Source organism: Salvelinus alpinus, chromosome 35, assembly GCF_045679555.1.
Source record: "Salvelinus alpinus chromosome 35, SLU_Salpinus.1, whole genome shotgun sequence".
Taxonomy (NCBI): Eukaryota; Metazoa; Chordata; class Actinopteri; order Salmoniformes; family Salmonidae; genus Salvelinus; species Salvelinus alpinus.
Window position 1 is genome coordinate 14,636,811 of NC_092120.1, and position 11,479 is coordinate 14,648,289.

The following is an 11,479-nucleotide window of genomic DNA, read 5'->3' on the forward strand; positions in this document are numbered from 1 at the left end:
TTTTCCCGATGTATGGGGAAATTCAACAACAATAGTGATCAAAATAAGATCCATCTTTGTGAAAAATGGGAAATGCTATTCATTGCTGAGCCCCAGTTTAACCTATAATATAAAGGCAAATCTGTTCAGTGATGTGTGTGAGACATAAAAAGGAGTCAGATCCCCAGAAACCAGCTGTTGAATTGTGTTTATAAAGACTGACATTTTACCATAGCTGTGGATATCATTCAATAACACATTGAAATCCCACACTGACATTTGTTTGAGAACTGTTGAAATTACATAACACAGAATTACGCTATAAAGACAGGACTGATATCTTAATGGGGAAGATTTTCAGTTGGCTCAAGAGCTCTTGAAAAACAGACAAACCAATCAGATGGGTGGTATTTTTTTTTGAAAGTCATAGAATGGTTTTCACATGATGACCTTTATATTCTGCTGGAGAAAGATTCCCTAACCATCTTGTCCAGGGCTTTCTCCTTTTGACTCTCAGGCAGAGGGAGAAACCCCCATCAACCTGTAACAGTCTGGAAAATCTATCAGGTAAAACGCAGATATTCCCCTCATGCAGTTTCTCTCCCATAACAAGTAATTAGGTCATATCTCGATTGTGCATTCCTAATCACTTCGTTTTTCAACCATGTAAACACTATATATAATCATGTAAAAGTCTAATCTTGGGAAAGAATAAGTGATCTGACCCATTAACAAATACAGGTAATTGACAATTTGATAGTTTAATCTAAACACAACCTCATTTTGGGCAATTTTCCGCATTACAATCAGTTATGCATGCACGGAGGGAGGAGAAAATAACACTTCCTATACCTCCTGTGGGAAATCTGATAGCTAATGGAACACTGGTGTGTAATTACCTTGACCTTCACTTCCAAACCCTGATTGCACTACTTCATGTACACACAACATGGTTTTGGTATTTATACTTTTAGCACCTAATTTGTGCAACACAAAATGCGGCCCTCTCACAAACAATCTTTTCAAAAACAGTGTAAAGCCTACTACTAAAGCACACACAGTTTAAACTATAATCACCAACAGAACAAAACAAAGGAAGCAAAATACTAAAGATAAAGAAAGAACAGGCTCCATGATTTATGGCAGTAGGAAAACTAACTGATAGCTCTAGTGACAGGCCTTACAGGGCCATTACCGGACTGACCTTGTCCATGTAGCCCAGTGGCGTTGCAACAGGGAACCACTCCAGAGGCCAAAGCCACACACGCATCCAGACATGTGCTCACATGCCCAGCCCACTTCTGCTTATTGATAGAAAGATGGCACTATGGAGAAATGGAGAAAGTGATGCTCATTATAATCAGTTGCCAAGGAGGAGGTACTGCTGAGCAGATTGTCAATTGTTATACAGACAACAAGGATGGAAGGCTATTAGATAACATGGTAAAAACTATGGAAATAGTTCCATTATTTCACTAGACACTATTCAGTATTAAAGCTGTCGATATACATGACCTTGCTTCTGGTGCCCTAGCTGCACAGGAAATAAAAAATAACCCACACACTGCTTGTGCTCCAGAAACAACCTAAAATATGATGCCTTCATCAGGTCTCATGTCAGTTGCTGACCTCTGACCTTTTTAAATATGCATACGGTGTTCCACTCTTTCTGACATGACATCTAAAGATGACATTGACCCAGCACCCTGATTTACACTGAAATCTGTTCACTGAATTGAAGGAGGAAAGTGCTTACTTAAACCCAATGCACTGGGGAAATGAACCTCCCCTTGACCCTTTGATCGCCACGGAGAACTATTTACAGACAGTGAGCACTTCATCATACTGCTACTTCACTTTAGGTCTTGTATAATAATTATGTTTCTTTTTTTATTTAACCAGGTAGGCCAGTTGAGAACAAGTTCTCATTCACAACTGCGACCTGGCCAAGATAGAGCAAAGCAGTGCGACACAAACAACAGTTACACATGGGATAAACAAACGTACAGTCAATAACACAATAGAAAAGTCTATATACAGTGTGTGCAAATGTAGTAAGATTAGGGAGGTAAGGCAATAAATAGGCCATAGAGGCAAAATAATTACAATTTAGAAATTAAACACTGGAGTGATAGATGTGCAGGAGATGAATATGCAAGTAGAGATACTGGGGTGCAAAGGAGCAAAATAAAAAACTTATAAAAAATATGGGGATGAGGTAGTTGGGTGGGCTATGTACAGCTGCAATGATCTGTGAGCTGCTCTGACAGCTGGCGCTTAAAGCTAGTGAGGGAGATATAAGTCTCCAGCTTCAGTGATTTTTGCAATTCGTTCCAGTCATTGGCAGCAGAGAACTGGAAGGAAAGGCGGCCAAAGGAAAGTTGGCTTTGGGGCTGACCTGTGAAATATACCTGCTGGAGCGCGTGCAACGGGTGGGTGTTTCTATGGTGACCAATGAGGTGAGATAAGGTGGGGCTTTACCTAGCAAAGACTTATAGATGACCTGGAGCCAGTGGGTTTGGCAACGAATATGAAGCGAGGGCCAGCCAACGAGAGCATACAGGTTGCAGAGTTAGGTAGTATATGGGGCTTTGGTGACAAAACGGATGGCACTGTGATAGACTACATCCCATTTGCTGAGTAGAGTGTTGGAGGCTATTTTGTAAATGACATTTTCGAAGTCAAGTATCGGTAGGATAGTCAGTTTTACGAGGGTGTTTGGCAGCATGAGTGAAGGATGCTTTGTTGCGAAATAGGAAGCCGATTCTAGATTACATTTTTCGATTGGAGATGCTTAATGTGAGTCTGGAAGGAGAGTTTACAGTCTAACCAGAAACCTAGGTATTTGTAGTTGTCCACATATTCTAAGTCAGAACCGTCCAGAGTAGTGATGCTAGTCGGGCGGGCGGGTGCGGGCAGCAATCGGTTGAAGAGCACGCATTTAGTTTTGCTTGCATTTAAGAGCAGTTGGAGACCACGAAAGGAGTGTTGTATGGCATTGAAGCTCGTCTGGAGGTTAGTTAACACAGTGTCCAAAGAAGGGCCAGAAGTATACAGAATGGTGTCGTCTGCGTAGAGGTGGATCAGAGAATCACCAGCAGCAAGAGCGACATCATTGATGTATACAGAGAAAAGAGTCGGCCCGAGAATTGAATCGTGTGGCACCCTCATAGAGACTTCCAGAGGTCCGGACAACAGGCCCTCCGATTTGACACACTGAACTCTATCTGAGAAGTAGTTGGTGAACCAGGCGAGGCAGTCATTTGAGAAACCAAGGCTGTTGAGTCTGCCAATAAGAATGTGGTGATTGACAGTCGAAAGCCTTGGCCAGGTCAATGAATACGGCTGCACAGTAATGTCTCAATTAACTACGCAACCAATCCCAGGCGAGGCGAGAGACGGCTTCTCCACTGTTGCATGTGTTGCGTCTTTGATTTCTAAGACCAAACATCCTGTTTCCAGACAAAGATAAAAGTAGGCCTACTTAAGGGAGGAGGGGTGAGAGGGTAGACAGTTGAAGGGATGGGGGGGGAATGGCTGGATCTAGGACCCAGTCGCTTTCGTGACCGAGTTTAAACAACGGTAAAAACAGACGGCGGGACCTGGAACGCGGTCAGAGATGGGCTGTGGCCCAAGCAGACAGGCGGGAGTTGAGCTGGAGGAGAATGGCTGGGGAGGAAATAGGAGACAGCTTAGTAATGAACCCAAGCAGTTAATGGGAGAACCATTTCCACAGCCCACCTCCACAGTCCACACATATACCATCGGATGTCAGTTGTTCTTTGTATTCTCCATCTGTATTTAGCTTTGGATGTTTTTCTTTCAGTACACCTACAGCTACCAGAGATATCTCTCGGTTTCACAGCGTGATTGGTCTGGGCTATTCACTTGTTTGTGTACAGACAATATAGCAATTAGGCACCGTTGACAGTTCTCTGCTGTGGCACTCTCCACTACACTTACTGTGGGGTTAAGTGGGATGTGTTTAAGTGCACTTAAACAGAGGGTCAACAGTGGCCTCTCAGGTTGACAGCTTTAACAGAAACCCAAAAGAATTTGATACAACCGAACCTCGAGGGCTTGGTAGCTGTAAATGACACTGGATACAATGGCGAGCACTATTCTAAGACAAAGCTGAAAAGGCAAAGGTTGAACACGGTGCTCTATCTCAGCTTTATAGGGGCATTAGGGTCAACTCCTTTACAGGGGCTGTATGTCCTGGATCAGGTTTCCTGTTGCCTTTAGCCTCTCCTGTCAGCTGTCCTGATGGGCCCAAATAAAAAGGCCACCACAACAACTGCGTGGGTAAACTCTCCCACATGCAGATAAATATTTGTGTAAGGGGATACCCTCCACTTTACGTCTGACCCCAATAAATTGCAGCTGGACCTCTGACCTCCTCTGTCTGTGTCAAGACCTGAGGTTCCATCCTCCTTCGACCACAGGATATTGGGAATATACCAGGAAAAAGAAGAGAAAGGTTTCTTTCAGCATATCCAAAAATGTTTTACTCATAGCACAATTGACCATTATAGATGGCTGACTTAGCATAGCACAATGGCAACTGAATACAATGATGAATGCAGTTATGGTTTGTGTATGTTTCTCTTAGTTGCTTTGAGAGCCCTGACCTGAAAGGAGGAAACAGTCTTGAAGATAACTCATCATACTATTCTATACAACGTAATGTCCAACAACTTAATTGTTGCTTGGGGATAAAGCTGACAAAACACTGAGATGCGACCAGATCCATTTCACAATGACCACAAAATGTTGATGAGGGGGCTACTCATTTTACTATTGGGACAGTTGTTACAAAGACATAATTAAAGATGGAAATGTATTGTGCAGAGCAGAACTTGCTGCTGACAGTCTGACTTGTCTGGGAGGTTTAGTCTGTAAAAGTATCTCCATGTAGCTATAATAGACATAAAACAGCTGTCTGATTCAGAGAATGATACTGTAGCAAGTCAGGGTCTGGAAGAGGCATAATCTCTGCATGCCCTGGCCTGCCTCGAGAGGGTTTCTGATTAAGCATTCATTATAAACTCTTTACTTACCAGGTAGGCTACACTGTGTCTGACTGATAGTAATACGCCTCGGAATTTAACTGAAATAGTGGGAACTGCTGAAATATATATATATTTCATATAACAAGAGACATTCACTCTCTACACCTATGCAGACTCCTCTTTCTCTTGCGCACGCACACACACACACACACACACACACAGTAGAGCCTCCTCAACTGATGTTATCAACACGCACTACATACTTTTCACTTAGAGTATGTAGTGCCATCTAGTGGTTTCTTATTTACCTCCCCACCTGACAAGAGGTAGACTATTGGAAACCAATTAATAATTCAGAAATAATTAGAAATGCCCTCTGTTAACCTGGACTCAAGGGTAGACGTAACATAGTAAAGGTAAATCAGGGACACTCCAATTAGTATGATATGTTAGGTTTCGTATGGTATGTATTCATTTGTGGATGTCCATCATCAATTTTATTATATGTTACGAATTACAATTCGTACAATATGTTACGAATGTGGACACCCCTTCAAATTAGTGGATTAGACTATTTCAGCCACACCCATTGCTGACAAGTGTATAAAATCGAGCACACAGCCATGCAATCTCCATAGACAAACATTGGCAGTAGAACGGCCCTGCTGAAGAGCTCAGTGACTTTCAACGTGGCACCTTCACCATCATAGGATGGCACCTTTCCAGCAAGTCAGTTCGTCAAATTTCTGCCCTGCTAGAGCTGCCCCGGTCAATTGTAAGCTGTTATTGTCAAGTGGAAACGTCTAGGAGCAACAACGGCTCAGCTGTGAAGTGGTAGGCCACACAAGCTCAGAGAACGGGACCGCTGAGTGCTGAAGCGCGTAGATAAAAATCATCTGTTCTCGGTTGCAACACTCACTACCAAGTTACAAACTGCCCCTGGAAGCAATGTCAGCACAATAACTGTACGTCGGGAGCTTCATGAAATGGGTTTCCATGGCCAAGCAGCCGCACACAAGCCTAAGATCACCATGCGCAATGCCAAGCATTGGCTGGGGTGGTGTAAAGCTTGCCACCATTGGACTCTGGAGCAGTGGAAACGCGTTCTCTGGAGTGATGAATCATACTTCACTATCTGGCATTCCGACGGACGAATCTAGGTTTGGCAGATGCCAGGAAAACTCTACCTGCCCAAATGCATAGTGTCAACTGTAAAGTTTGATGGAGAAGAAATAATGGTCTGGGGCTGTTTTTCATGGTTCGGGCTAGACCCCTTAGTCCTAGTGAAGGGAAATGTTAACACTACTACATACAATGACATTATAAACGATTCTGTGCTTCCAACTTTTTGGCAACAGTTTGGGGAAGTCCCTGCCCTGTTTCAGCATGGCAATTCCCCTGTGCACAAAGCGGGGTCCATACATAAATCGTTGGTCGAGATTGGTGTGGAAGAACTTGACTGGCCTGTCAGTCTGTTAAGCCCTGACCTTAACCTTATCAAACATACTTTGGGATGAATTGGAACGACGACTGTGAGCCAGGCCTAATCGCCCAACATCAATGCCCAACCTCACTTATGTTCCAACATCTAGTGGAAAGCCTTCCCAGAAGAGTGGAAGCTGTTATAGCAGCAAAGGGGGGACCAACTCCATATTAATGCCCATGATTTTGGAATGAGATGTTCGACAAGCACACCCCTGAGGGGCCCCAGTGTTGAGGATCAGCGTGGCAGACGTGTTGTTGCCTACCCTCACCACCTGGGGGCGGCCCGTCAGGAAGTCCAGGATCCAGTTGCAGAAGGTGTTTAGTCCCAGGGTCCTTAGCTTAGTGATGAGCTTTGTGGGCACTATAGTGTTGAATGCTGAGCTGTAGTCAATGAACAGCATTCTCACTTATGTGTTATTTTTGTCCAGGTGGGAAAGGGCAGTGTGTAGTGTGATTGAGATTGCGTCATCTGTGGATCTGTTGGGGCGGTATATGAATTGGAGTGTGTCTAGGGTATCCGGGATGACGGTGTTGATGTGAGCCATGACCAACCTCTCAAAGCACTTCATGGCTACTGACATGAGTGCTACGGGGTGGTAATCATTTAGGCAGGTTACCTTTGCTTCCTTGGGCACAGGAACTATGGTGGTTTGCTTGAAAAATGTACTGTAGGTATTACAGACTCTGTCAGGGAGAGGTTGAAAATGTCGGTAAAGACACTTGCCAGTTGGTCCGCACATGCTTTGAGTACACGTCCTGGTAATCCATTTGGCCCTGCGGCTTTGGGAATGTTGACCCGTTTAAAAGGTCTTGCTCACATCGGCTACCGAGAGCGTTATTACACAGTTGTCCGGAACAGCTGGTGCTCTCATGCATGCTTCAGTGTTGCTTTCCTCGAAGCGAGCATAAAAAAGGCATTAGCTCGTCTGGTAGGCTCGCGTCACTGGGCAGCTCGCGGTTGTGTTTCCCTTTGTAGTCTGTAATAGTTGTCAAGCCCTGCCACATACGAGGAGAGTCAGAGCCGGTGTAGTAGGATTCAATCTTAATCCTGTAAGTAATTAGCTAAAATTCAAAAGTTGTCCATGATGAGATTCAAATAAGCAACCTTCAGGTTGCTAGACTATCATGTTATACGCCCACCCTTCCACCCCGTCTAAGTAACCTTCTGTAACCATACCAAACGTAATATATCATACTAATTTGAGCGTTCCGGATTTACATTTACTATGTTACGTCTAGTGTATGAGACTAGGCTGCATCTGTCTACACATCCTGACTGTGTAAATTACCATATTCTTTTCTATTCTGTTACTTATAACAATACAGTGATCAAACACATTTGTGAACAGACAAACACTGTAGATTTAATCAAATATTCTAAGAAGCTACACTAAAGTTTACACATTCGAAAACTACCCTTCAGGATAGAAAGTCTACCAAGCACAGGCCGCGTTATTTCATATGCCTCCACATTACTTATACAGTCTTTACTAATATGACAGGTCCTTAAATTTGAGGGTTGATATTGACATTCAGAGCGCACATAGTTCATCGGTTGCTAGGAAGTTCCTGTTTCTCTTTTTTCTTTTAGCAGAGTCTCCTGCTGTTCTCAGACCTTTTGCATATTCTTTATGTAAAGTATCCAGACCCTGGTCACTTAGCAACCACTTCTATTGTATTAATACTTTCTTCCTGTGTTGTCCCTTACATCACATCAAACAGTGCAAGCTGAACTTGAAACTTGCAGTGATTTCTGAACATGTGTCTTCTATAACAGATTGAGCCTTTGAAATTCAAGTTTATCCCTGGTCAACACCGCTTGATGTTTTTAAAAAGAGGTTGAAGCAAAGTGTGTAATGTTAGACAGTTTAGAGTTTTCTAATGCTGTATTGTTGAGAAGTTCAATAGCCCTTCATTTTTTTCTTTGCACCTGAACAGGTTACCGTTCATACAATTTCAGGACTGTGATATCACAATGACCTCTAACAGTTACTTGGATCCTTCGACATCAGTTTATTTTAATAAAAAGACAGTATTTTCTGCCAGCCTGAACTTGGCCACCATAAGAAGCAAAGGTTTTATCTGTCCTCATTATTCACATCAGGTTGACCCATGGAACTTGAAGCTGCCTGATTTCTCTCCTAAACTCTACACATCTCTGAGTGTCCCTCGAAGGAAGAAGACAAAAATACACACCAACCATTACTGACACTTGCCTCCAGTGAGACAGCTGTCATGTTCTGACCATAGTTCTTTTGTATTTTCTTTGTTTTAGTGTGGTCAGGGCGTGAGTTGGGTGGGTTATCTATGTTTTGTGTTTCTATGTTGGGTTTGTCGTTTGGCCTGATATGGTTCTCAATCAGAGGCAGGTGTTTGTCATTGTCTCTGATTGGGAACCATATTTAAGTAGTCTGTTTTGTCTTTTGGTTTGTGGGTGTTTGTCTTCTGTGTCAGTGTTTGTCGCCACACGGTATTGTTTCATTTGGTCATTGTTTTGTTTAGTGTTCTGAGTTTGAATTAAACATCATCATGAACACTTACCACGCTGCGCTTTGGTCCGATCCTTCTACCACCACAGACAATCGTTACAACAACCTTCAGTGGACAGATTTACACCAAACATTCTAGTTCCTGAGATTGACCAGAATAAAAAAATCACTGCCAAAGTTCAGTACATCATACAGACCTCCTGGCTCTTTAGAATCCAAGCTGATGTTTGTTAAAACAGGGAAATACTCTCCTGTGGCCTACAAGAACCCTAAACCACATAACTTTAGACCGGTATGGTGCTGGAACATAACATAACACCTTCCTTACATGTTCATTGTGATTTCCATGATTTGTACAAAATACTGGTACTAAATTCTTGCTGTGTATGATTCTAACACAAGATGGCGACAAATATATTGGAAAATGTTTTGCCCTGAAACATTTAATTTCAGCTTGCTGATGACATGCCAAATATAGTTACTGCAGCTGAAAGGGATCCTGGTCACTAGAACTTCAAATCTCAGCACCTGAGTATAAGTAAGTCAGCTTTCCTGAATATTGGTGCATAGACACCGCTCTATTACTGTAATTAGACAATTTCCTAAGCATCAACCATTTTGTGCTTACTCATGACATAAGCAGTCCATGGCCTTTTATCAAAACTATGCCTACATTACACAGCAAACTCAGCAATATCCGGCCAACTGTGACACTGGTTTCCATTCTACTCCAGTTAGGGGGACCAGATCGGACACAGACACTTATAATGGAACCTTCGGGGAAGATGGACACCTATAAGCCAACAGAGCCTAGAAGGGAGGCCAGGCTCACACTCCCTACACACTCCCTAAATTGCCCTGGCCCCCAAAATCTGCCTCCTACACTATGAGTAGGCTGGTTTATGCCCAACCTGGCTATAGGCCCCACACCATTTTAATTCAATGCTTTCATGCTACTTTAGGCCACTTTAGTAGCGTGAGTGTTGAATTGGTGAGTTACCAAGTTATTATGCTGTTTAACCCAAAAGTGCTAAAACAAAACAATTTCCCCACCCGCCACTGTTTCGGTAAAAAGCTTAGGGCTGGAGAAATGTAACCACTCAAATTCATAGGCAGAGATATTGATGCAAAGATTGACCATCCATGATATCAAAATTATTGTTTTAACTACTTGTTAAGGCTATACAGTTTAGGATCATCTTTCCACCATTAAAAAGCCTAGAGCATAAGCCAAACCCATAATAAATATAGTATCTTCTGCTTCAAGTTTCTACTGATATACATTTTCTGAAATATTTTCTTATTCTCAGAGACACAGGCACAGACGCGGAGTGTACAGTGCTTTCACGGACAGAGTAGAGGAGAAGATCTCCAGCTCTTGGGAAACTGGCTGACACTTTGACCTCCTAAGTCGTCTATGGAGTCCACAGCTGTGCAGTGATATGTGCATCGGCTCCCCTAAAATTTCCAGTGTGTTAAACCAGATAATATGTTCTCATCTGGGTGTGTGAAAGACATGGCTGAAATACGAAATAGTTGCATTCACAGAAAGGAATCTTGCAGGCTATAGCCTAATGAAAATACTTCCAAGGTATCATGAAAATACAATAGTTCATTGCAAAACAATTGCCCTTGCCATGACTCTTTTTGAAATATGTCAGTTTTTTTTTTTTATATAGGCCTAATAAGCCATTGTGTGTGTATAAATCTATTCTCTCAGACAATAGGCAACAAAGATAATCCCAGTAACGGAAAAATGTAAACAAAGTGTGTCATTACAATGCCATTGAAACTCGTTTCTAAAACGTCGGCCTATATGCAATTAAAGTTCACAATTGGAGAGCAGCTAATCTCGGTTAATCCAGAACAAAAGTCATGAGTAATTGGTCAGAGGCTCGATTAAATTCTGTGTCCATACATGAGGGAGGGAGAAGGGAACAAAGAGCTCCACCCTCTCTCTTTGCAAGTTAGGGGCAAGTCTATGGGCCAAATGCTCCCTCCCCTTTCCGAAATTCTAAAGCACCAGAACTAATGCTGCTCTTTATCTCACACTTCCCGTTGTATCATGATACATTAGTGTACCATTTATGTTAATATAGTCTGTCCACGAGAGATTAGAGAGCAGCCAAACTAATTTCGGAACCCGGAACCAAATTATTGCAAATGTTTGTTCATGTTACTAGCGATTACAAGCACATTCCTATTGCTAAACATGCCCCACATTTGTAGGCTATATAAGAGTTCACATTCAAGAAAAAAGTTATGTATATTTAGAAGTTGTAGCCTACACATTGTATTTGTGACCTGGGGGGTATATTACAAAGCAGCATCAACTTTTATAAGCAACAAGAAATAACTTGGTTTTATGGTTAATAAAAATAAATGGTTTGATAAATCAATTAGACCATGCCCATGTCAAGCTCATCTTTCTACAAAATAAAAGTTATCAGAATATTTAGACAAGTTAACTGGCTAACTCCGTAATCCTGTTTCGTAGTATACCCACAGTTTCTA

At 42.4% G+C, this 11,479-nt stretch overlaps 1 pseudogene; it reads left to right on the forward strand.

Annotated features, from left to right (window-relative positions):
* Nucleotides 1-8,451: 8,451 nt before the first annotated feature.
* On the forward strand, nt 8,452-10,359 carry LOC139564102 (putative uncharacterized protein C7orf78; annotated as a pseudogene).
* The last annotated feature ends 1,120 nt before the right edge of the window (nt 10,360-11,479 follow it).